The sequence below is a fragment of the Solanum pennellii genome, chromosome 8, assembly GCF_001406875.1.
Source record: "Solanum pennellii chromosome 8, SPENNV200".
In the NCBI taxonomy this organism is placed as follows: Eukaryota; Viridiplantae; Streptophyta; class Magnoliopsida; order Solanales; family Solanaceae; genus Solanum; species Solanum pennellii.
This window is the reverse complement of record NC_028644.1, coordinates 22,877,662-22,903,465: the sequence shown is the minus strand read 5'-3', so window position 1 is coordinate 22,903,465 and position 25,804 is coordinate 22,877,662. Positions and strand designations below refer to the sequence as shown.

General features: G+C 33.6%; 1 pseudogene; it reads right to left on the bottom strand.

Annotated features, from left to right (window-relative positions):
• Positions 1 to 2,848: 2,848 nt before the first annotated feature.
• Positions 2,849 to 7,586, bottom strand: LOC114078406 (annotated as a pseudogene).
• Between the last annotated feature and the right edge of the window lie 18,218 nt (positions 7,587 to 25,804).

Below are 25,804 nucleotides of genomic sequence, written 5' to 3'. Positions count from 1 at the left end.
ATGAACGTTTGCTACTTTCTCATAAACCCTATGTTGGTATGATTCTTACTAAGAGCAGTTTCAAGCCCATCTACAGTTTGTTAACTCTCATTTTCTCCCTCCTATTTCTACATAAAACTCCCTCTTTTTGTTAGTATTTATTGACAAATTTATGCTTTGTAGTGGTGGTTCTCATCCTTAATTAGAGGTTTTGTGGTGATACAAAATCATCTTTGTTAGGACGATTTATAAACTAGTGGTGGGTTTATTATGGTGGATATATATTTAGTGGGGCTATGGGTATTGGATAGAGAATTTAACTTTTCACGTGGACATCTCATGTTTCACATGTCGATGTTGAAGAGATATCATGGCGACGATGACTATATAATTAAGTAAGACTCAATAGTGCTAGACAATGATATCCAATATGAGGAGGAACTGATCGCTCTTCTTGATCATGATGAAATTTTATATTCTTTTAATTGTTAACTGAATGAACCTAGAATTCTGATGAATTTTGTATACTCTTCTAATCTGTTTCATATTCAGATAGAGTAGTAAACCAAATAGGTTTTATTCTCCAGAAACCTCAGCTACAACTCTGTTTTTAGATAATGAAGAAGTTCAAATTCTTTAACCTTAATATTTCATATGAAGATTTTATATTCAAGTAACAATATTCATTCACAAACAGAGTATTTAACAAATTTGTGAAGTTTCTATTTTCGAACTAATGAAGAATTTCATTTGTTAATGAAGTTCTTATATTCTTCCTAACAACGGAGTAAAAAACAGAAGATTTTAGATTCCAAAAATAAGACACAATCAAATTTAACAATAAACAGAAAGCTACAAAACTTTTTTTGTCTCCTCTAAATGGAATACATATTAATAATAGTTAAGATACATTCTGAAATCATCACAATATGAAAATCTATGCTAACATTTATGAAATAAATTTCATAACTCATAAAAGAGAGAAAAAAAATAATAACCAAGGGCAACAAAAATAGAACCTGGTTTTTCCTCTCATTAAATCATATTCTATCTGTCAGCAATGATTTATGCAAGTCACTTTTCTTGCAAATTATTTCTTTCTTTCCCAGTTTTTATCGTATTCCAATTTTCATTAGAAGCTATTGGATTACAACAAGAAACTACACTCATGTTCAAATATTGTATACAACATATGTTCATTGAAGTACACATTTTAGACTTTATGCATAAATAATTTTCTCATCGAAAAGAAAACTAAAAGGGGTGCAATACTTGAATGCACTTGGGAAGAACATCAGACTAATCTTACCCATCAAAGAAAAAATTACTACATAAAATATACTCAAACATATAAAAATAGTAATAATTCATCTTAATTCTCTTTTATCATATGATAAAATGGTTTCTTTTTCTTCTTTTTTCAAACAAAACGAAAACATAAAATACAAGTAATTTTCTTACAACAGAAAATACCATCAATATTATAATTTTAAAGATTGTTATCTCCTGTATTCATATTATCAAACTAGAAACCATAAAAGATGAGAAGGAAAACACAAGAACTATCCGAGTCCACAGAACCCACTATGTGTCCTTAAGAAATTTAATCCTCTCAAGTATCCGAGGTTGCAGATTATTTTCACCCAAGACTAAATGGATTAACCATTAAAGAAGTAGCGGTACCTCAAATTTTGATAATTTCAACGAACCTAAAATGTCAACAACAAATTACACTCACAGACAGATCGATCGATTTTGTTTTGTAAGAAATGTATGCAAGAGAAGGAATAATTTAATATAGAAAAATAAGAGAAACCCTATCTATTTATAGCCATTAAATGGTACAACAACTATTTGGAAACAAGACAACCTTTAAGATAGGTCACAACCCTTTTTAAAAGACATTACCCTTTAGAAGATGCACAACTATTCATAAAGATCACAGTCTTTCGGCAAAGCTACAACCCTTCATTTTGTGTTCAGACATTCAGAACCCAAAAACAAATAGATCATAGCTTACTAGGGATCCACATGGATTGAGTAAGATTATCAATGGTCTGGAAAAATCCAATCTGATACTATCACATTACTTTATAACTTAAAAATGAATAGATAAATTAATTCAACTATCAGTTTTTTTAAGAATTTAATTTTTAATTTGTTCCGCCGTTGGGATTACATTCTGAAAAGCTCAATCGATCATATTTTAAATTTTTGTCATTATTTTCCTTTTTTAAAAAAAAGAAATAAAAACGAACCGTCACCGCATTATTAATCACCCAATTACATGTTAAAAATATATATAATTAGCCACCCCTTCTTCACATCTCACTTAAATTGCTATAAATGGTTAACTTTATAATTTTTTATTTTATTAAATTGAATTTTCAATCTTTACATGGATAAACTTCAGACCAGTTGAAGACAAGAAAAAAAAAATCTCATGTGATGATATTTAAGAAATTTAATGACGATATGATTCAATGTGTACAATGTGATAAAACATATAATCATAAATTCACATCGGATCATAGCGAGGATATCAATATTTATCATAGGCACTTGTTTAGGCATGATCATTCAGTTTCAAATGCAAATCATTCTTAAAATTTGATGTTAGAATTAGTTAATGTAAAATGGAAATTTTAGATTTGCATCTTTTTAAAAATAGGTATTTAAAAATTAATTGCATTGAATATTAACAATTAATATATAACTATCTCTACACATGTGTTGTACATGTGTTGCGTAAGAATGTAGTACATATTTTTTAAATAATATCAACATTATTAAACCATATAACCAAAAAAGTAGTATTGATAAAATGAGGTATTCATTAGACATGAAACTATTGGAATTCATCAAGTTTTTAATCAATCATTATTCGGTCGTCAGTGTTTATACCCTCCACATCTTCAGGAACCAATTCAGCTTTAAAATCTTCTCTTAGAATCTGAATATTAAATTCAATTTTTTTAGAGTTGTACTCTGAGATTATAACACAAGTCGATCCCCTTCTTTTTGACTGTCATCATCCGCAAATTGTTTCCATCCAGTACTAAATTTGTATTTAATTTTGGCTCTACCATAAAACAAGTTCCATTTCATTCCACCACAAGTAAGGACTGCAGGGGCTCCAACAAAAGGAAGTTCTTTGTTCATTTTCTTTGGTACGTACCGTTAAACATTCAAAAAAATTTAGCGAAATAAAAGTCAAGAATCCGGAAAAACCCAAAGTGTCCAGCTCAAACCGTATATATATATATATACTAACAAGACAGAAATATGTGTGTGTGTGTGCGTATATATATATATATATATTATCCTCTTCAATCTTGGAAATTCCAATAAAAACTAAATCAAGTTCTTAAGCCCCTGTTCCCCTCGTCAACCGCACCACGACCCGTTATGGTGCTCCTGGTACTTTTGGCAGTAGCTACCCTAAATGCCCCATTTCCTACAACAATTAAGTGAGACTCACGCCTGAACTCACGATTATTCGTTCTAGGATTAATCGTGAGGTCGGGTGTGAGTCTCACTTAATTGTTGTAGGAAATGGGGCATTTAGGGTAGCTACTACCCAAAGTACCACGGGCACCATAACGGTTCGTGGTGCGGTTGACGAGGGGAAGGGGGGCTCAAGAACTTGACTTAGTTTTTGTTGGAATTTCCAATTTTGAAAAGGATACTGCCTTAATCCTGACGATAAGAACTACTAGTCATGGTTCTCTTAGGCTCGTGGGGTGTGGCTCGTGAACCTGGACAGGTTCATTTCATGAAGGTTAGTTTAGTCTTTTTACTTTTAAGTCCAATTAATGAGAGTGTGTTTTGGGTATTTTAGCAGTAAAATATAAATAGTTTTTGAGTCTTTTTTATCCATTTACAAGAGTCAAACTCAAATACCAAAAATATTCAACCAAACCCAGTTCTCTCAAATATTTTTCTCTACAAATATCCTCCATTGAATAACACAAAAAAGTCTTCAAGCATAGGATACAAGCTCCGAGATTTTCATCCCAATTTCGTGGTAAATCTTGAAACAAGGTATGGGAAATTTCATTCATGGGATTTCTTTCCTTATGAAACTTTTCCTCTACTATTTTTGAAATTGGGAATATGTTCAAATTTATAGTTTTGATTCTAACCTTGGGTTCTTCTTAAAAACATTTAATTTATGTTGGTTATCCTATATTATATTGAAATTGACGTTTAATTAGGTTTTTTATTACTATATTTCCCTTGAACCTATGTTTTTCCCATGCCCCCAACTTTATGAAAATTATGATGGGTTTCTTTATGAATTATGAATATGTGGGAATAGTATGTACGTGGATTTAGTAATTAATCTTGTTTATTCCATGCTTATAGTTGTAATTGTAAGTGTGATTTCAAGATATGATGTATGACCCTTGAAGAGTAAATTGTAAATGTTGAATCTTGAATTATAGCTTTGAACGCGATGTCTAAGGTAGTCCTATGTCCAAGATTCTTATATATGAATTGTTTGATCAACTTTAAAGGTAGAGGTTCTTACTTTAATGTATTTATGTATGAATTTATGTTCCCCTTGAATGGTGAAGATCCAAATTCCAATGACTAAGGTGTGAGATATGGTATTGTTGAAAGACTAGTTTCCTTTACAATTGCACATGACAATGATCATATAATGATTCTAAGGTGAAAGGTAGTTATGACCATACTAAATTTATGAGCTATGTATGAGTTGGGTTGAATGAAGGGTAATGTACTCCTTCACATGTAAAATTACAATTAACCTTAACTATGTATATGTTTGAGAATAATTCTTAGCATCGAGCGGAAATGACAAATGAGGTAGAGACCTTCCCTCTAGTTTAGACCGGGTCTTCTATATATGCTCTAATTAGATGGAAACTCTCCAGCTAGTTCAATAGTCCAGGTTTCTAGAAGCAATCTTCCTATCCCGTAACTATGTGACAGCTAAGGTCTTAGCTAGTGGATCCACTTTATAGCTATATATGCTTAGTTCTACCTTAGTCAAGTAGGACGCTTCTTTCGGTGTGGGGTTATATGACACCGGATTCCATATAGCTCACATGGTCTATATTAGTTAAGGCAATTCTACCTATGTAATAAGATAATGAATATGACTTGAACCATACTTGTGATTAAATGATAAGCCTACTTAGTAGGAGTGGGGGTATGGCACTTCACTTTTTACATTACACAAGTAGTCTTTGAAGAAAATTATGGGTGAGTCCATAATGCTATGGTAAGACATGAAGGTATGATATACGTTGATTGACTTGTTGTTAAGATATGGCTCTCCTTATGTATATGTGATGAACATGGTTATTCACTTAGGTATGATTGTGGATTATGATTGGATCTAAAGTTGATATGTGTAAGTAAGGTGATTCGAAATTGACAATTAGTATATTTGGTATAATGGAATGCCAACTATGTATTGTACATGTATGATTTTAGGGTTGCTAAGGTGATTGCCCTACTATGTTATAAAAAATCATATGAGAAGGCTATTATGACTTGTATTATGTCCTTATGCGCATAAATGGTTTTCCAACATAATAAATGCATTATTTTCACTAAAATGTCTTTTTTAGTATATTAAGTATTATATGCATGTTTTTATAGTGCTTTTGTACTAACCCCTTCTATTCTACATCTCCTATGAGTGTAGGTTTGGGCCATTGAGGTGCTCTTAGTCCATTCTTGAAGAAACCTTGGGTTTCTACCTCCAAGTTTTTGTGAGTTCTCAATTTCGAGTACGGGATAATATTTATTCTAGTTCTAGCTTAGTTTCCTTGTTAACGACTATATTGTATTTCCTTACGATAAGACTCACTTTTGATGAAGGGCTGAGTCCTAACTTCCGTGCTCTTTTGGTTAGATGGTGTAATGAGACAAATCAGATTCCTATTTTTCATATATGAAGAAAGTTGTACTTTTATTTTAAAAGTCTAATTTTTCCGCATTATTCTTATGTTTTATGCATTGATAACACGTTAAGGTCTTGTATGAGACCTTTTCAGAGTAAAGTATGTTGTGTAACTCCTAGGGGGTAGCCCAAATTATTACATATTGAATACCATGGAAATGAGATTTCTACAAATGAAAAAAAAGAAAAAGAAGACCTTTTTAGAAAATGAAATATCTCTTATTTATAAAAATGAAATTCTAAATAATGAAATTTGTAAAGGGATAGGATATATCCATCCAATACCCATAGTCTCACTGAAGTCATATCAACCCTAAAAAACACAACACTAGTTTTTGAAGAGTCATAACAAAGACTATTTTGTATCACTAGAAAACCTCTAGTAAAGGATTAGAATTAGTGTTACAAAGAATAATTTGTGAATTAATACTAACAAAAATAGGGAGTTTTATATAGAAATAGGAGGGAGAAAGTGAGAGTTACCAAACTGTAGATGGGCTTGACACTGCTCTTAGTAATGATCATACCAACATAGGGTTTATCAAAAAGTGGCAAACATTCATCATTACTGATTTATGTTTTTCTAGTGCTTTCATTCATGATGAATTCACCTTTTTGGTTTGAAAGATGTTCAGCAGACGAACCACCCTAAAAAATAATATTTAAAAGAATAGATAAGTTGTATAATCAACAATGGGGGTTTGAGAGAAAGAAAAAGTAGAAATATATAAATTTGTTAAGAATAATTGGTATGTACCTCCATTGCCGATTGATAAGATAAATGGAGCTCTTGTTCTGGTTTGATTCACTATTTTGTATCACTAGAAAACCTCTAGTAAAGGATTAGAATTAGTGTTACAAAGAATAATTTGTGAATTAATACTAACAAAAATAGGGAGTTTTATATAGAAATAGGAGGGAGAAAGTGAGAGTTACCAAACTGTAGATGGGCTTGACACTGCTCTTAGTAATGATCATACCAACATAGGGTTTATCAAAAAGTGGCAAACATTCATCATTACTGATTTATGTTTTTCTAGTGCTTTCATTCATGATGAATTCACCTTTTTGGTTTGAAAGATGTTCAGCAGACGAACCACCCTAAAAAATAATATTTAAAAGAATAGATAAGTTGTATAATCAACAATGGGGGTTTGAGAGAAAGAAAAAGTAGAAATATATAAATTTGTTAAGAATAATTGGTATGTACCTCCATTGCCGATTGATAAGATAAATGGAGCTCTTGTTCTGGTTTGATTCACTATTTTGTATCACTAGAAAACCTCTAGTAAAGGATTAGAATTAGCGTTACAAAGAATAATTTGTGAATTAATACTAACAAAAATAGGGAGTTTTATATAGAAATAGGAGGGAGAAAGTGAGAGTTACCAAACTGTAGATGGGCTTGACACTGCTCTTAGTAATGATCATACCAACATAGGGTTTATCAAAAAGTGGCAAACATTCATCATTACTGATTTATGTTTTTCTAGTGCTTTCATTCATGATGAATTCACCTTTTTGGTTTGAAAGATGTTCAGCAGACGAACCACCCTAAAAAATAATATTTAAAAGAATAGATAAGTTGTATAATCAACAATGGGGGTTTGAGAGAAAGAAAAAGTAGAAATATATAAATTTGTTAAGAATAATTGGTATGTACCTCCATTGCCGATTGATAAGATAAATGGAGCTCTTGTTCTGGTTTGATTCAGTTTACCGAGAGTATATAAAAACCTTTGAACGTACAAAAGGGGATAATTCAAGATTTTAGGGATGGCGGTAGGGTTTCAGTGTTTCTAAAAGGAACTCAAAAGTATTTTTTAAGTTAAACAATTAATCCTATTTACTTGTTAATATAATATGATACTTCGTTTTAAAAAGAGGTGTCTGCATTCGAGATTATTTTGACTTAAAGAATTACAAAATAAAAGTACATAAAGATTTTCCAAGAGTGTTTTTTAATTTTTACACAAAGAATGTGGATCACTTTGCCTGCTTTAGAAGCATTTACAATAAATAATGTGCTGTTTATATCTACTTTTGAAGTTTCTAAGTTATGCGAATTAATTGTATATCGTTAATGCAATTATAAATTAATATCTCCTACAACTTTTGAAGTAGTATTTGTGAATCGCCTGGAAAAGCAAAATATTATAAATTGTAAATATAAAAAAATCGTGAACCAAAAAATTTATTTTTGCATCAATCGAAATCCCGTTTATATCACATAAAATCTATATATATAATAAAGCTAAATGTACAGGGGTGATGTGGCATGCTTCTAAAGCAAAAATGGCATTTTTATTTTTATTATATATATAGATTTTATGTGATATGAATGGTATTTCGATCAATGAAAAAAATAGGTTTTTCGATCACAATATTTGTTATATTTATAATGTATGATATTTTTCTTTTACAGACGATTCTTAAATACTAGTACAAAATTTTAGGAGATATTCAATTGTAATTGCATTAAAGAAATACAATTAATTTGCATAGCTTAGAAACATCAAAAGTAGATATAAACCCCACATTATTAATGCTAAACTCTTCAAAATCAAACAAAGTGATCCCACATTATTTGTATTAAAATTAAAAAAAAATCTTCAAAAATTGTTATAAAGTTCTTTCAATCAAAACAATCTCGAATGCATACACATCTTTTTAAAACGACGTATCATATTATATAAACAAGTAAATAGGACTAATTGTTTTCCTTAAAAATACTTTTGAGTTATTTTTTGAAAACACTGAAAGCCTACCGCCACACCTAAAATCTTAAATTATCCCCTTTTGAAAGTTCAAAGGTTTTTATGTACTCTCGGTAAACTTAATCAAACAAGAATAAGAGCTCGATTTATCTCATCAGTCGGCAATGGAGGTACATCCCAATCATTCTTAACAAACTTATATGTTTCTACTTTTCTTTCTCTCAACACCTATTGTTGATTATAGAACTTTTATGCTCTTTTCATTATTATATTTTAGGGGGGTTCGTCTTCTGAACAAGTTTCAAACCAAAGAGGTAAATTCATCATGAATGAAAGCACTGGAAGAACAGAACTCAGTAATGGTAATGTTTGCCACTTTCTAATAAACCTTATAGTGGTATGATTCTTACTAATAGTAGTGTTAAGCCCTTTTACAGTTTGGTAACTCTTATTTTTTCCCTCCTATTTCTATATAAAACTCCCTCTTTTTGTAAGTGTTAATTCACAAATTATTCCTTGTAGTGATGATTCTCATCCTTTACTAGAGGTTTTCTTTTAATAATAAATCGTCTTTGTTATGACGCTTCATAAACTAAAAACTCTAGGTCTAATCATGAAAAGGGAATCAAGAATCTGACTGATATCTAGGTAACCAATGGAAGAAAGAAATCCACCAGTGAATTCCCACATTCATGGTGATGAATTCCTCGAAAACGTCTTTAGATTACGGGGCTGGAACTGATGCAACCTTGTCGCGTTCTTAAACTAGGTTTGTTGACATTTTTCTCTTCTCTTGTTTCTAATTTTCCAAGTTTTGATTAATGATTTGGAATTACTTATGTTTTACTTATGTTTCTAGGCTTAAACTGACTAAAGTCTCATGATTAAGGGTTTAAACGACATATATTAGGGGTTAAACAAACTAGGAAAAGACCAAAATACCCTTGAAATAATTGCTATCGGAGCAATCAACAACCTAGACTGACGGTCCGTCATTCAATCGATGGTTCATCATTTGAGTCTGCTCGACATGTCTTCACTTAAATGGGCATAAATTTTTATTTCGAGGTAATATTTTAGCAAACTCGGTTGACATGGAAACATAATTCAATTATCTATCATATCATAGTTAATAGGACACCTAATTTATTTTGACCATATGAAGTTGACCTAACAACATTTTCCCCCAAACCGACTTCTAATCTTCACCTATGGTCAGACCTACAGACCGTAGATTGAACGATGGTCCATGATGGTCGTCCATAGTTCATGTTAGAGGTTGGGTAACAAGAGTCTTGATCCACGGACATAGACTACGAACCATAGTATAACATATAGACCGTCAGTCTATCCGTGTGCTGAGACTTGGTCAATATTCTATGCTGAGTTTTGGGAGGGGCTATAGTGGTGAACCATGGACCCACAGTACTAGGCGTACATAAGAATATGGTCTTTAGATGGTGACCGTTGATTGCACCTGCCATTTTTTTTTTTGAAAAGCTTATTTCTGGTCTATTTTGGATATAGGGTGTTATAGTTTAGGGGACCACGACTCGTTTAGGGAAATGTGGCCAACTGTCAAAGGTTGCCAAGGATGGGTCACCCAAATGAGACCCTAGACCGCCCGTGGTGACTTGTACGGTCTGTTTGGGGGTCCATACAAGTCACTCATAAATTTTTAAGTTTTGGGTCAACTTCAAACAGTCATATTTATAAGCACATAATGAATTATGTTGCCCATGAACTATCAAATTAGAGGTCTTTAGTCTTTCCAACACCACCAAATTTTATTGTTTTTAGTTTGGAGTAAAAATTATGTCTGTTTTAGAGAAACATTGTCGGGCAAGGGAAGTTTCATCGCCGTCTATACGGACCTTGATGTTTTATGGACCATAAAGTCTTAAACGCTCTATGAAACCTCCCTTTTAAGGGACCTTGTTAATATTAAAAGTTAGGACATTTTGTTCTGTCTCCTACACATTTGAAATCTAAACTACGTCATTTTATGCCGAAACCACGATGTATTACGCCTAATTAAGGGCTTATAAAGTGTTAATCAATTCTTTTAATTTCATTAACACTTTAAAATGTTAGAGCAAGGTCCCAAGAGAACAAAAACTAGGGTTCAAGCGTTCTTCGAGTTTTATTGATTTTGCCAAAAGAACTCATTCTTTCAAGGTATGTAAGGCTACGATAGGTTTAAACTAGTTTATCTTCATTCCCTATATCTACTTTCGAATTTGTAAAAGGATATCTGGGATTCTATCCTTAGATTTGAGTTTTCTTGAGATTAGTTGATTTTGACTTCTTCAGTTCCTGATTCTTTTGGAAATTATATTCCGAATCATTAAATACCTTTATATTATGCATTCAGATTCTTGTGTTGGTTGGCTCATGTCTATATTTCAGCATGAACTCTATCAAATGAGTACTCTTGCGATGAGTAGTTTCATTGAGTTGTGAGTTTTTAAAACCTGATTATTGAATTTTCTTTATTATTATTGAGATCCTTGAGTTGATGTGTTCATGTCTATATTTCAGCATGAACCTTATTCTTGAGTATTCATTGAAATCTTATTGAGAATATATTAAACAAAATATTATTGTATAAAGTGAATTTTGAGGAATGTAAAAAGGAGTTTAAGGAAGAGTATAAGAGAACTAAGTATGTCCCAAAAATTTTTATACTTGAAGAAAAGAGTAGATCCATTTTTTTTAGAAAAGTTAAAAGAATTTTTAGAAAGATTAAGTACAAAGAAATTACCTCTTAAAGGGGTTTTTTCTTAGTATTATCTCAACCAAGAGAAAGTATTTTTAGATATTGTTTTCTACATGAGCAATAAGTTGAAAAGATATTTCAAAGCAGATAACTCTTTTAAAAGATAAGCTTGAGAAACTATTTCAAACTACAGAAAGAGAAATGTTTTTATACATTTGAGCAAGAGTAAATATTATTCGGAGTAGTATTAAGCACAAATACAAGGGAGAGTTCAAACAACTCAGAGCCCCCATAAACCATGTCTTTCCAACATTGGTACAAGATCATAACTTTTTAGATGAGTCCTTAAGTGCCTCTGTAGAGCTTAGTGGATCCACTTTGTTGAAGTGTACATATCCCATATAAGAAAGTTCTGCAGCTGGACAAGAACTTGTATCATCACGTAGCTCATAATGATGGTTGTCGGCTAGAGAATCTCCCAAAAGAATTAAATTGTATTTTTGTATATCACTTATCATGTTGAGTTTCATAGATGATTAAATTTTTTTTTTAATCTCAAACAATTTCATTTCTTTAATTAATTACATTAGTTGATTTTATGTAATATTTATTGTAGTCCTTTCATATCGTTATTTTGCTTAAATTATATTGCATATTCGTACATTCAAATTTACTTATTTCATTTGACCTATATTCTTTTATAATGCATATTCAAGTGTTAAGGATCATCAACATGTGCTTCATTGAGATCCCTCTACATTCCAGTTTGCTTTTAGTGAATCCCCTTATATTCTGGAGGACTTAACATTTACTTTTAGTTAATTTTTTTAACGGAGTCCTGGGTCTTGTCCCGAAACCTATCTTATACATTAGAGACTTCACAGATAGATAAAGTTGAGGAGTCTTTCAATATTTACTTTTCTTTGAGATCTTTTTGCAAATTATTACACTTATATTATTAAGTATTTTACAGATAGAGGAGTTGAGTATTTAGTTTGAGTTTAAATTTTCAAAATTCTATTTTAAGTATACTGTTGCTTGAGTGAGTTTTTTTTGGCTAAGTAGTCATCCACGACAAAGGTTTGCTTGGGGATCAAAAATAGTTTTCAAGTATCAGCCACGTCCAGGATATAGGCTATGAGTGTGAAAAAGTTGGTATCTGAGCACAAAGTTAAAGTACCCTAGGCTAGATCAGAAGTCATGTTAGTAGGATCTTACTCATATGTGTGAAGGACCACTTGTATAAATGACATACTACACATTGAAGAAAAGTTTCCCTTCTTTCATATTCTAAATCAAGCAACAGAGCTATGTCATAATACACTTATTCTAACTCGTGTGTTTCTATAATCCATTCGACTACCCGTCATACTCAAGATAGTTGAAAAGCAAAGCCCTGATCCTTGTCGATGAGTTACTCTCAGCAAAGTCACTAGAAAGTAACGATATTATAGAGTGGCTTATGAGAAACTTGTGAGTGAGATTATGTTGAGATTTGAAATAATGCACTTTTATTCGTATGCATTGTTCCTACAAGCTAAAAGAGAGATGTGCTCCCAGGCTTTTGATCTTGGGTTCATATATGCGCCTTATTACAAGCTTATCCCATATAGATAGATAAGTTTGAGAGTTTTCGGTGTCAGAACAAAGTTTTGATAGTCTTTTGATGTCGCTTCTTCTAAACAACGTGATTAGATGCTTCATGGTGAAGATAAAAGGAAAATGAGCCAAAATAGGGCACCTAGACAGAAATCAGAAAAGATAAGATGATTTGCGGAGAAAAATAGGCCGAAAAGATGGAAAATACACTACGAGGGAGCTAATACGCGTACGTAGAAGAGGCATTCCCCTTTACAGTGGAGTGCGCGATGAGAGCGCGTCGTGGAGAGGTTTTAGCTTGATTTTTTATTCTAAACTGTAAAAAGTTTAAGTGTGCTATTTTTTTGGGGAATTAAGTTCCAAAAAGATGGGAGCACAACATTTTAGGTGATTTTGTTATATTTTCTAGGGGTTTCCTTATCATTTTTCATGTTGGTAAATTCTTGTATGAATGATAAACATTTGTTTCTTGATATTTATGTCCTGAGTAGCTAAAGTCGCCTATTCTAGAGTGGTAGCTACGATTGATGGTTTAATATCATTTATTTCTAGTATGAGAAGGGTTGTCTAATGATTTGTGTTTGCATTCTTCTTTTAATATTTAAATGCTTGATCAACATTCAAATAAACTTGTTGTCCGCTCTTGAACTTGGAAGATTTATAGAGCGATAGACCAAAGAATATGAGAAGTGTATTAATTCTAGGGTAAAATCTAGAATGTTTTATATATAGTATAGTCTTACACTTATATACCACACTTTTTTGTTATGCAAGATTAATGTTAAATGCACCATTATTGGTTCATGCCTAACCCTACTCAACGATGTAGTTAGGTTGTCAATGGTAGTAGGCGATTAGAGGTCGGAAGATTGTGATCGTAATATAAACTTTGTTAATCCATAATGAGATTAAACCGTCAAATATTAGAATAAATCTATACTATACCGAAAATTGATCTATGCTACAGCCTTGGGAAACTTTTCCTGATTGTCCAATTTGAAACTATTTGATTAACATAATTAATTTTTATAGTGTTTAATTAGTAGTAGTGGTGATAAATGAATTTCTAATAGTCTTTGCCACGTATCAACGTAAAGGAATTATTTTGTGCTGATATAAAGGCCTTTGGGTTTGATAATTTGGCTCGAAAGAGTTGTTTTACTATTTGAGTGACGACGTCACTTCCGAGTGTTTTTGACGCAACAAGTTTTTGGTTCCTTTGCCGGGGACTTATAAATTTCATATAAATAATTTTTTAGTGTCTAAATTATTCTACAAATGTTGATAACTTCATCTTGGCTTCTCATTTCGCAGGTGGTGTTAGGTTTTCGCACTGGAAGGCGACCATGCTTTTGTAGAGCCTCTATTAAAACCGGAGAGATTTGATCATTAATGGAGAATGATAAGAAGACGGACCCCTCTTACTCCTTGTGTGGCAAGGGAACCAGAGACTCTAATATAAAGAAAAGATCAAGACCGACCGATAGAAATGACAGAAATGAAAATGAGGGTTGTCGAAATCCCACAAACTACAACTAGTAGCTCAAGTATTCAGAAACATGCACCTGGTGGGAGGTTTGAATTGAAGCAAAACATGGTGCAACTACTACACACAAATGGCTAGTTGATTGGTCTATTTCATAAGGATCCACGAGTGCATATTCAGAATTATCTCGAGATCAGTGAGACATACACTCAATTGTAGTGAACTCTGATTATGTGAGCCTCACATTATTCCCTTTAACTCTACTGGGGGAAGCAAAAAGATGGTTCAATTCTGAGCCTGCAAATTCCATAAAAACCTGGGATTACCTTGTCCGAAAGTTTTTGATAAGGTTTTTTCCATCAAGTAAAACAACAAAGTTGGGAAGCGACATATTGAGCTTCCATCAGAAAGAAAAAGGAGAAGTTGTGCCAAGTCTAGGATATGTTTAAGTCTCTGTTGCAAAGTTTTCCACATCACCATCAAGCTAACGAAGTTTTGGTCCGTACCTTCATTGAAGGGTTGGAACCAAACATAAAAGTTTTTAGCATATTCTGCTGTAGGGGGACAAGTTTTGGAGAAGACATATGTTGAGTTGTTTACATTGCATAGTAGAAATTCACTGGTTAACCACGAGTGGAATGACGGTTGAGCTAAACCGGTCATACAGAAGACAACCAAAATGTTTGAAATGGATGCAGTGACAACTTTGTCTGCACAGATTGCATGAATCCCGAATATGAGTACTGCCTATTTTAGCAACATGGCACTAGGACAACAACAAGCACAAGTTAATATGGTACATCAACCACAATATTTCTATGAAGTATGTGGAGGTGGAGATCACAGTGCTGAGGTATGTGGAACAAACCCAGCATCTGTTCATTTTGTAGGTAATGCTCAGCGAGAAGGAAATTACAAAAACTATCGAAACACCTAAAACCCAAGTTGTAAGAACCACCCACACTTTTCATAGGGTGGCAATCAAAACCAACATTAAGGACAAAACCATACAGACCACAGAGTAGTGGACAATAGTACCATCACCAAGCCATGGAAATCAACAAAACGATGGTAATCAACATATTGCCAAGCAAGGTTATATGAGTGTGGAGGACATGTTGAAAAAAATCATGACGGATCAAACTAAATTGGCGAAAGATGTTCCCAACAATCAATTTTTCAATCATAATTTAGAGAAGCATTTTAAGCTATTTTGCTAGTGTTCAAAATTCCCGGCCACAAGGTGATTTGGCAGGAAATATCGATCAAAACCTTAAGTAGGTAAATGTTGTGAGTACTTGTAGTGGTCATCCTTTGGAAGAGTTGACTCCAAAGGCAAGAGTTCTTGAATAAAAAGGAAAATATGTAGATGAAGCCAAACCAAGTGTATAAAAGGGTAAATGAGGAACCCCCTCTTCCATTCCCACAATAATTCAAAAAGCAAAAGGAGGAGGACTGTTTCTGTAAGTTCATTGAATTACTCAAGAAGGTACATGTTAAGTTGCCTTTGATTGATGTGTTGCAGGATATTCATGAAAAATATGTGAAAGATGTGGTAGACAGTAAGAGTAGATTGATTGAGCTGCCAACCAAATTGAAATATTCAAGGAGTTTCACTATTCGCATGAAAATTGGCAAATGTGTTGATGAAAAAGTTTTCTGTGATTTGGGCGCAAATATCAATTTGATGCCTACTTCCATGTTTCTCAAATAAGGGATAGGAAGTCCCAAACCCATAACCATTATGTTGTAGTGAGTTGATCGTTCATTGTCCAGGCTAGATGGCATTATTGAAGATGTCTTCGTTCAAGTGAGAACTCTGAGTTCCGTGCGGACATTGTCATTTTGTATTTTGAGCGTGATCTCGAGGTCCCATTTATTTCGAGACGTCCATTCCTAGCAACCAGAGGTTCATTAATTAATGTGGCGGTCGGTAGACTAAAAATGAGGGCTCATGATAATGTCGAAGTATTTGATGTTTACAAGGGAATGAATTTGCCTGTAATATATGAGGAGTTATAGGAAATCATAATTATTGGGCAAGATATTGAAGGATATATTGAATCCCAAGAGTTCTCTAACGTCTTAAATGTCCCGAATGTGAGTGTGCTTATCATGTTTGTGGATCCATTAAAAAAAGTCCTGGGACCTCCTTCCAATCCGTCAATTAAGGAAGCACTAAAGTTAGATTTAAATTTGTCATTTCTCATCTCAGGTATACATTGTTTGGTTCAAATGAATCTTTACCCGTAATCCTTTCTTCTGATTTTTGCGAATAGCATGTAGAGACATCTCTGAAAATATTGAGGAAGGGGCAAAAGGAGATAAGTTGGCAAATGGCTCATATACATGGCATCATCCTAGCTCTATGCATGCACATGATAATCTGGAGGAAGGTCACAAGTCAATTGTGCAACCTCAGCATAGGGTAAACCAGTGATGAAAGATGTGGTGTGCACCTTAAGATTAATTGATTAGATACATGTATTATATACTAAATTTCGGACCACAAGTGGGTTAGCCCATTTCAGTGTGTGCCTAAAAATAAAGGCATGACGGGGATCACCAATGAAAAAAATGAGTTTATTCCAACAAGGACAATGAAAGGATGGTGAATATGCATGGATTACAGAAAGTTGTATGAAGCCACCGAAAGGATCACTACCCGGTTTCATTTTTGATTACATGTTGTATAGGTTAGCTGGGCAAGAATATTATTGTTTCTTGGATGTCAATTAAGTATACAATGATTGCACCACCGGACTAGGAGAAAACTACACTCACTTGCCCATATGTGACATATGCTTTCAAGAGAATGTCGTTTGGGCTATGCAATACCCTTACCACCTTCCAAGATGTATGATGGATATTTTTATTGACATGGTTGATGATTTTGTGGAGATACTAATGGATGATGACTTCTCAGTCTTTGGTGAGTCTTTTGACAAATGCTTGGAGAATTTAGACAGGGTATTGGCTGGAGTGAGGACACTAATCTCGTCTGAAACTGGGAAAAATGTCATTTCTAGTGAAATAAGGGATTGTGTTGGGTCATAAGGTGTCAAAAAGAGGGGTTTAAGTTAATCGTGCAAAAGTGGAAATAACTGAAAAGCTACCTCCTCCAATTTTTGTTAAAAGGGTGCGAAGCTTTTTGGGTCATGCTGGTTTTTACAGGAGATTCATTAAGGATTTCTCTAAGATTTCAAGAACCATGTGCAGTCTCCTATAGAAGGAGATGAAAAATTGTATTTGATGATAAATGCATGAAAGCTTTTGAAGTTTAAAGAAGAAGCTAATAGAAACTCCAATCCTAACTTCTCTAAATTGGGAGCTTCCTTTTGAGATGATGTGTGATGCAAGTGATGTGGTTGTGGGAGCAGTGTTATGTCAAAGGAAAGAGAAGGTGTTTCACTTAATATATTATGCAAGAAAAACATTGGATGCGACTCAAGCCAACTACATAGTGACTGAAAAAGAAATGCTAGGCTTGGTCTATGGTTTTGAAAAGCTCAGATCTTACTTGGTAGGTACTAAAGTTTTTGTCTCTACTGGCCATGCAATTATCATGTAGTTGTGCAAAAAGAAGGATACAAAACCACTGTTAATCAAGTGAATTCTATTCCTGCAAGAGTTTGACATTGATATAAAGGACCGAAGAGGTTCTGAAAACCAAATTGTAGACCACCTATCAAGATTGGAGAGTTTGTCACATGTGGGAGAGCACTGCCTGATTAGGGAGGAATTCCCTGATATACAACTATTGGCTCTAGAGGTGACCGAACTACCATGATATGCATACATACTTAATTATTTTTATAGTGGATTGTTGCCACCAGGTGCATATTTTTAAATAGTTTTTGGTTGTGCTTGCTATTTTTTTTGGGTTCCTTGGTAGTTGTTTTCGGTACTTTAGCTAAGGACAATCCCATTGAACCGTAGAAAAAAAAGATTTTATTTCTTAGGATTTACTCAACTATGACATCTCTGTTTTCTAAATCTTGTTTTGATTGAGATCCTTATGACAATGTGTGTTTTAGAGCTTAGGCAGTATTTTTACCCTAAAAGATAATATGAGTTATAATGTTGTAAATCATAGTAGTAAAAGCACCCAAAACTAAAAGTATTCATGCAGAGATATAGTAATATAAGAAAGGAAGATAGTGATATGAGGCAAATTATGTTTTTGCGAGAATGCACCTTGTAAGTTATTACTGAGGAGTTTTCCCTTATGGGTATACTAAGAAGTGATGAGTTTGTATAAATTTTATGATAGAAGGTAGAGTAATAGTTACTAGTGATGATGAGTGAGAGAATACTTTAACTATAAGAGAGTTTATGATGATATATTATTGTGTTAGTTAAGACCATGTATATGTTTTGAATAAAATAGCAGAGTAGTAATCAAGTGATAGATCTAAGTTGGGCTTATGATTTTTAGGGAGATCCTCATGATATTTAGATGGTTAAAACTAGTTAACAAAAAATGTATATAGAACTAATTATGATTATTTTTAAGGGAGAGCCCCGTGATATTAACGAACTACGCTCATTTCACTCTCACATTGAAGAGATACTTAAGCAACTCTCTTCGAATTTGCTTACCCATATTATAAAAAAAAGTTTTTTCCTTGTTCAAAAATCATATTTTTAAAATTCTTTATTCATAAAAAAAATTACCTTCCCCACCCCAACACAACAACAAAACAAACATAGGAATGAAGAATTCTTAATTATTTGTTTAAATCAGTAACAAAAAAATTGAGAAGCAAAATAATTATGGTTGCCTCTTTTATCTTTTCAAATAGAGAAAAAACTTCACTGATCATTCAGACTTGATTTTTACTTTGATGACATACTTTAGTTACTCTTTTTGGATTCGGTACGTCTTATAAAAGGTTTTATTTCTGAAGCTAAAATATTGGATTGTTGAGTAACAAACATGTACTTATAAGAGCAACAATGTTGGAAGACTACCTGAACCTATTATCGTAATCGCCTTTTTACATCATGATCGCAATTGGTCATACCTTATTAGAATATTGAAATGAGATTCTCTTTTGATCACGAAGAAAAAACTACGTCGACAATTGTATGGATATATTTTCTGATATTTCCACCAAATTTCTTTGGAAGAGAGACCGTTTTGGCAGCAGCTATGGGTAAGCTGCTTCATGTAGACATGGCTAAAAGGAATCAAACAAGACTAGGTTATGCAAGAGTGAAGGTAGAAGTTGATTCATTAGGGAGATTTCACAACTTGGCCTGAAGAATAGGAATGGAGAAATTTTTAAAAGTGAATCCGGATAAAATATGACTATGTTCCAAAATATTTCAATACATACATGATATAATGGAAATAATGAGGAATAATGCTATGTAGAAAATCCTGATATACCCAAAGCTCGAGATTATTGACATATTAGTGGCAAATAGAAATGGGGAGGAAAGAAAATCTAAGAAGATAGGTAAAGACAAAGATAAAGATAATATGACTCAACAAAATAAGACTAAGTTACGGGACAAAATAAAGAATACAGATGAATTTCAGCATGAACAACCGAGTATGCCTCATTAAATCAATGTTTAGGAGAGGTTGGAATTATGAGAACAAATTGAAGAAATTTCTCAATTTTGATCCTCCCCAACGTAGAATAATCATCAAACTTCTTCAATTTTCAATAATTTAAATAATTAATTTTAGACAATTACAAAAAAAAATAGTTTGCAAGTTATTTAGATAGTTTTGTCACTTTTTATTATTTTTACATAATTATGTCTACAATTTGTATATTTTATGAACATTTGAAAATCATCTAAAAAGATGTTATTTTTTTAGTTAATCAATGTTTATATTATGATTATTGTTTTGAAGCATTAGAAGGTAGAAATAGAAAACAGGGGAAAAGGGGATTGAAAAAAAATATACATACAAAATATTTGTAAAAAATACAAAGGTTTAGGGTTTAATTTTTTTCTTGGAGTCTACATTCTCATTCACTGCTTGGAGTTCGTTTGAGGTAAGGTAATATCCATTTCCCTTTCTTAAATTCATCTTCATCTCGTGTTTCTATTATATGAAGTTGTTTTGATTATATTGTTGTTGTTCATTTTCTGATCATTTCCTTAATGGTGATACCGATTTGTCGTTTTAGCATTTGAATATAACTAATTGTTACTCCTCTTTCAGATAAAATATGTTGTTGCGTTATTGATCTAGTTTAAATCTATGTTTCGCTCAAATCTTCCCCATATTTTGTTATAGTTTAAGAATATATCTAGTTGAGTAGCATGCTCCATTACTTTCCACTTGTGTTTAATCATATTATTTCTTGATTTTTGTAAATCTCAAATAGATCGATCATTAGTATAAATCCCCACCCCTCGAAAATGGTTGTATTTGTTTGTTCTTACAAGCTGCCAAAATATTTAAATATTGACATGAAGATTTTCTACTTTGGATTCCAATATTTTTATCTTATGAGATTGTTGTTATTTGTTTGCTTCCTTAATATATTGGGATTGATAATGTGTGTAGGTTCTTGTCTACTACTTATATGAGTTTATACTACATGTATGCCTTACTAATTGTCAAATGTTTTCTAATCAAATATTAATTTGTATTCCCCTCTTTGATTTGCTGTAAAATGCCATGAGAGTCTAGTTGTACTTAAAATCTCCTTATTTGCATGCCAAGGGTCAATGGAGGCCCTAAACACTCCCCTCGAGTCAATTCTTTGGTCAATTGAAGTAGAATGAAAGCCAATATACAAATTTGGAGGCTGATATACAGGTCTTGTAAGCAAAAAAATGCAGGAAATCAAGTAGTTACATGTTGTGTACATTGACAAAAACATCCAGTATACACTGATATAATGTAACTGTATGCAGTGGATACATGGACGAAATGGGAGCAGGCCAAAAACAAGTGCAGCAGCAGTCTTAAAATATTGAATTACGTAAATTATGATAGATTGAAGAAAATTGGTTCTGCCGGCCAAAAATCTTGATATTTGGGTTGGAAGAGGAGCATTTTTAAAGGATTGACCAGATCAGGTTGTATGTTCTTCAAGCTCGCCAGGATAGGAAGGTTCTCCTTATCTACTCACTAGTACATTACGAGTCTTTGATCTTAATGTTTATGAATTGTTATATCCAGGGGCTACTCTTTCCTTTGTAACTCCTTACATAGCAGTCCAATTTAGTGTTAGTACAGAAACTCTCTCAAAACCTTTCTCAGTCACTACTCCAGTTGTTGACCCAGTTATAGCTTGATGGGTATACAAAAATTGCCCTGTCACAGTCTCTCATAAAGTCAACTCAACATATCTTGTAGAGTTAGAAATGGTAGACATTGATGCATTCTAGGAATCGATTGGTTACATTCCTGTTTTGCGTTAGTCAATTGTAGAACGAGGGTTGTTCATTTTCAGTTTCCAAATGAACCAATGTTAGAATGGAAGGGTAGTAGCGCAGCACCTATGAGACCATTCATTTCTTAACTTAAGTCTAGAAAGATGATCTCTCAGGGTTATCTGTATCATATTGTTTGTGTTAAGGATTCTAGTTTTGAAATCCCAATTGTTAAGTCAGTTCCCGTAGTCAGTGAGTTCCCATAATTTTTCCAGAAGATCTTCCCAAAGTCCCTCCCATAAAAGATATAGGCTTTGATATTGATCTCCTTCCAGATACCTAGCCTATTTCTATTCCTCCTTAAAAAAAAGGCTCCAACTGAACCTAAGTAATTGAAAGATGAGTTGAAAGACCATCTAGATAAAAACTTCATCAGACATAGTATTTTGCCAGGTGGTGCACTAGTGTTGTTCGTAAAGAAGAAAGATAGTTCTCTCAGAATGTTCGTTATCTATAGGCAGTTGAACAAAGGTCACAGTAAAACATAGGTATCCCATCCCCAGGATTGATGACTTGTTTGACCAACTTCAGGGTGCTAGTAATTTCTCAAAGATAGACCAAATCAGTCTATCATCAAGGTCAGAATAAGAGATAGTGACATTCAAAAGACAACCTTCTGCACTTGGTATGGTCATTATGAATTTGTACTTATGTCATTTGGACTAACAAATGCTCCTGCAGCTTTCATAGATTTGATGAACAGAGTGTTCTAACAGTACTTGAACTTCTTCATTATTTTCTTTATTAATGATATCCTCATTTACTCTAGGAATGATGAAGATGATGCGAGTCATCTGAGAGTTGTTCTGTACACTCTCAAATATCGTCACTTATTTTCTAAGTTTGGCAAATGTGAGTTCTGGTTGCAATATGTTGCTTTCCTTGGTCGTATTGCTTCTACTGAGGGGATCCAAGTGGATTTGCAGAAGATAGAAGTAGTGAAGCAATGGTCAGGACCTACCTCTGCTACGGATATCAGAAGTATCTTATTTCGATGGGGTTATTACAGAAGTTTCGTGGAAATATTTTCATCCATAGCCTCACCATTACTAGTTTGACACAAAAGATAGTCAAGTTTCAATAGTCTGTTGATTGTGCAAAAAGCTTTGCATAATTTGAAACTAGATTGACTACAACTCCAGTCTAGACTCTACCAGAGGGTTCACATGGTTATGTGATCTATTGTGAGGCATTTAGAGTTGGTCTAGGTTGTGTGTTGATAAATCGAGTTAAGGTTATATCATATGCTTCTACACACTTAAGGTGCATGAGAAGAAGTAGCCAACTCATGACCTCAACCTAGCAGCAGTGGTGTTTGCACTCAAGATCTGCAATCACTACTTGTATGGAGTTAATGTATATGTGTTCACTGACCATAAGATCCTTCAATGTGTTCACCCAAAAAGAGTTGAATCTTCTCTAGAGTAGATGGGCTTGAGTTTCTTAAGGATTAGGATATGAGTGTCCATTAAGACGAATGTAGTAGAAGATGCTATTAGCATATTATCTATTGGTAGTGTATCCCATGTTGAGGAAGAAAGAAAGGAACTAGTGAAGGATGTTCACAGGCTTGCTCGCTTGGGAGTTCACCTTATGAGCATATCAGACAATGGTGTAACAGTTCAGAATGGGGATAAATCTTCTTTGATAGTGGATGTTAAGGAAAAGCAAGACGATGATTCAATCTTGATTGAACTTAAGGGTGTAGTCCATAATCAGAGAGTGGAGTTTTTTTTACCAAGGGGGAGATGGTCTACTTCGCTACCAGGGTAGATTATGTGTTCTTGATGTGGGTAAGTTGAGACAACATATTTTTACAGAAGCCCATTCTATTAATCCTGGTGATACTAAGATGTACCGCGATCTGCGCGAAGTCTATGGGGGAATGACATGAAGAGGGATATATAAATTTTTTTGAGTAAGTACTCCAATTGCCAACAAGTCACGGCAGAACATCAGAAACCAGGGGGTATCACTCAAGAGATCAACATTCTTACTTGGAAGTGGGAAGTTATCAATATGGATTTCATCACAGAGTTACCTCAAACTCGCAGACAAAATGACTCCATTTGGGTGATAATTGACAGGATGACAAAATCTTCTCGCTTTGGCGGTCAAGACTACATTAATGAAATTGTAAGGTTTCATGGAGTTACTTTATCAATCATCTCTAATAGAGATCCTATGTTTGTCTCTCATTTCTGGAAGTCATTTCATAAGGGTTTTGGTACTCAAGTTAACCTTAGCACAACATTTCATCCGCATACGGATGGACAGGCAGAGCGTACCATTCAACCCTAGAGGATATGTTTAGAGCTTGTGTGATTGAGTTCAAGGGTAGTTGGGATAATAACCTTCCTCTTATTGAGTTTTACTACAACAATAGCTATCGTTCTAGTATTCAGGTGGCCCCTTATGAGGAATTGTATGCGCATAGATGTAGAACTCCAGTTTATTGGTTTGAAGTAGGTGAAGCATATTTGATAGGGCCAGAATCAGTCCTTTATGGTATGGAGAAAGTGAAACTCATTAGAGATAGACTTAAGACAACCCAGAGTCGCCATAAATATTATGCATATGTAAGAAGAAGGAACTAAAGTTCCAAGTAGATGATTGAGTTTTCCTGAAAGTGTCACCTATGAAGGGGGCAATCAGATTTGGCAAGAAAGGGAAGCTACGTCCTAGATATGTAGGCCCTTACAAGATCTTTAAAAGGGTTGCTAAGGTGGCATATGAGTTAGAATTTCCAGCAAAACTAGCAGCAGTGGATACAGTCTTCCATATCTCGCTCTTGAAGAAGTGTGTGGGTGATCCAGCCTTTGTAGTGCCATTAAAGAGTGCATCGGTGAAGAAAAGTCTTTTTTATGAGGATGTACCAATTGATATTCTCGACCGTCACGTTAGAATGTTGAAAAACAGAGAAATTGCTTTAGTAAAGGTTCTGTGGAGGAGTCAGTCCATAGAGGGAGTAACTTGGGAAGCAAAAGCAGTCATGCAACCCAAGTAAGCTCACCTCTTTCCTTCTGATTCTACTCCAACTTGAGGTAATAGTTCCTCTTATGTTTTTCAGTCATGCATGCGTGAATTGAGCCTTAGAATCATGTTCCCTCATTTTATACTTGCATTTTAAGCGTATTTTCATTTTCTTGGAATTCAATTCAATTAGAAATTAAGTTCTCAGTGTTTATTGGTAGGGATTGCATTTCTCTTCCTCCATTTCTGCTAGTTTAGTCATCATTCGAAGATGAATGTTCCCGAGGGGGAAATTAGGTAACACCTCGTATCCAACACATACCGTGAATCCGTTTTTAAGAAATTGCAGGTGCAATCTATGGTCAACATATATGGATCGTAGTGTGATCTAGGGCCCGTACTGTGGGTCCGTGGTTCACCACTGTAGCCCCTCCCAAAAATAAGCTCAAAAAACTCGAATAAGTCTCAACCAACGGACAGAACTACAGTGCTTAAGTCAGACCACATTCTCTGTTCTGTGTTTGTAGATCAAGACTCCTGTTACCCAGTCTCTGACATGAACTAAAGACGACCAGGACGAATCGTCGTTCGATTACAGCCTGTAAGTCTGACCGTAGGTTATGTCTAGTAGTTAGTTAGGGGAAATTGTTGATTATGTCAACTTAAAATGGTCATAAATGTAGATATGTAATTTTTGACTGAACTTATGTTTACTACCACTTTTAGAGCTTAAAATTTTTATAAATCTAAATTAAATATTTTGATTTGTCTTTAATTTTATTAATTTTTTTTAAAAAGATATGAAACAACAAAAATAAAGTGACAGTTTAAGGTATATTTTTGTTTTATATTATTCATAATTTTTTGAAATAAACTAGTAATTGTTGTTGTTGTTGTTCTTCTTCTTCTTCTTGTTGTTGCTGTTGTTGTTGATGTTGGTGTTATTGTTGTTGTTGTTGTTGTTGTTGCTATTGTTGTTGTTC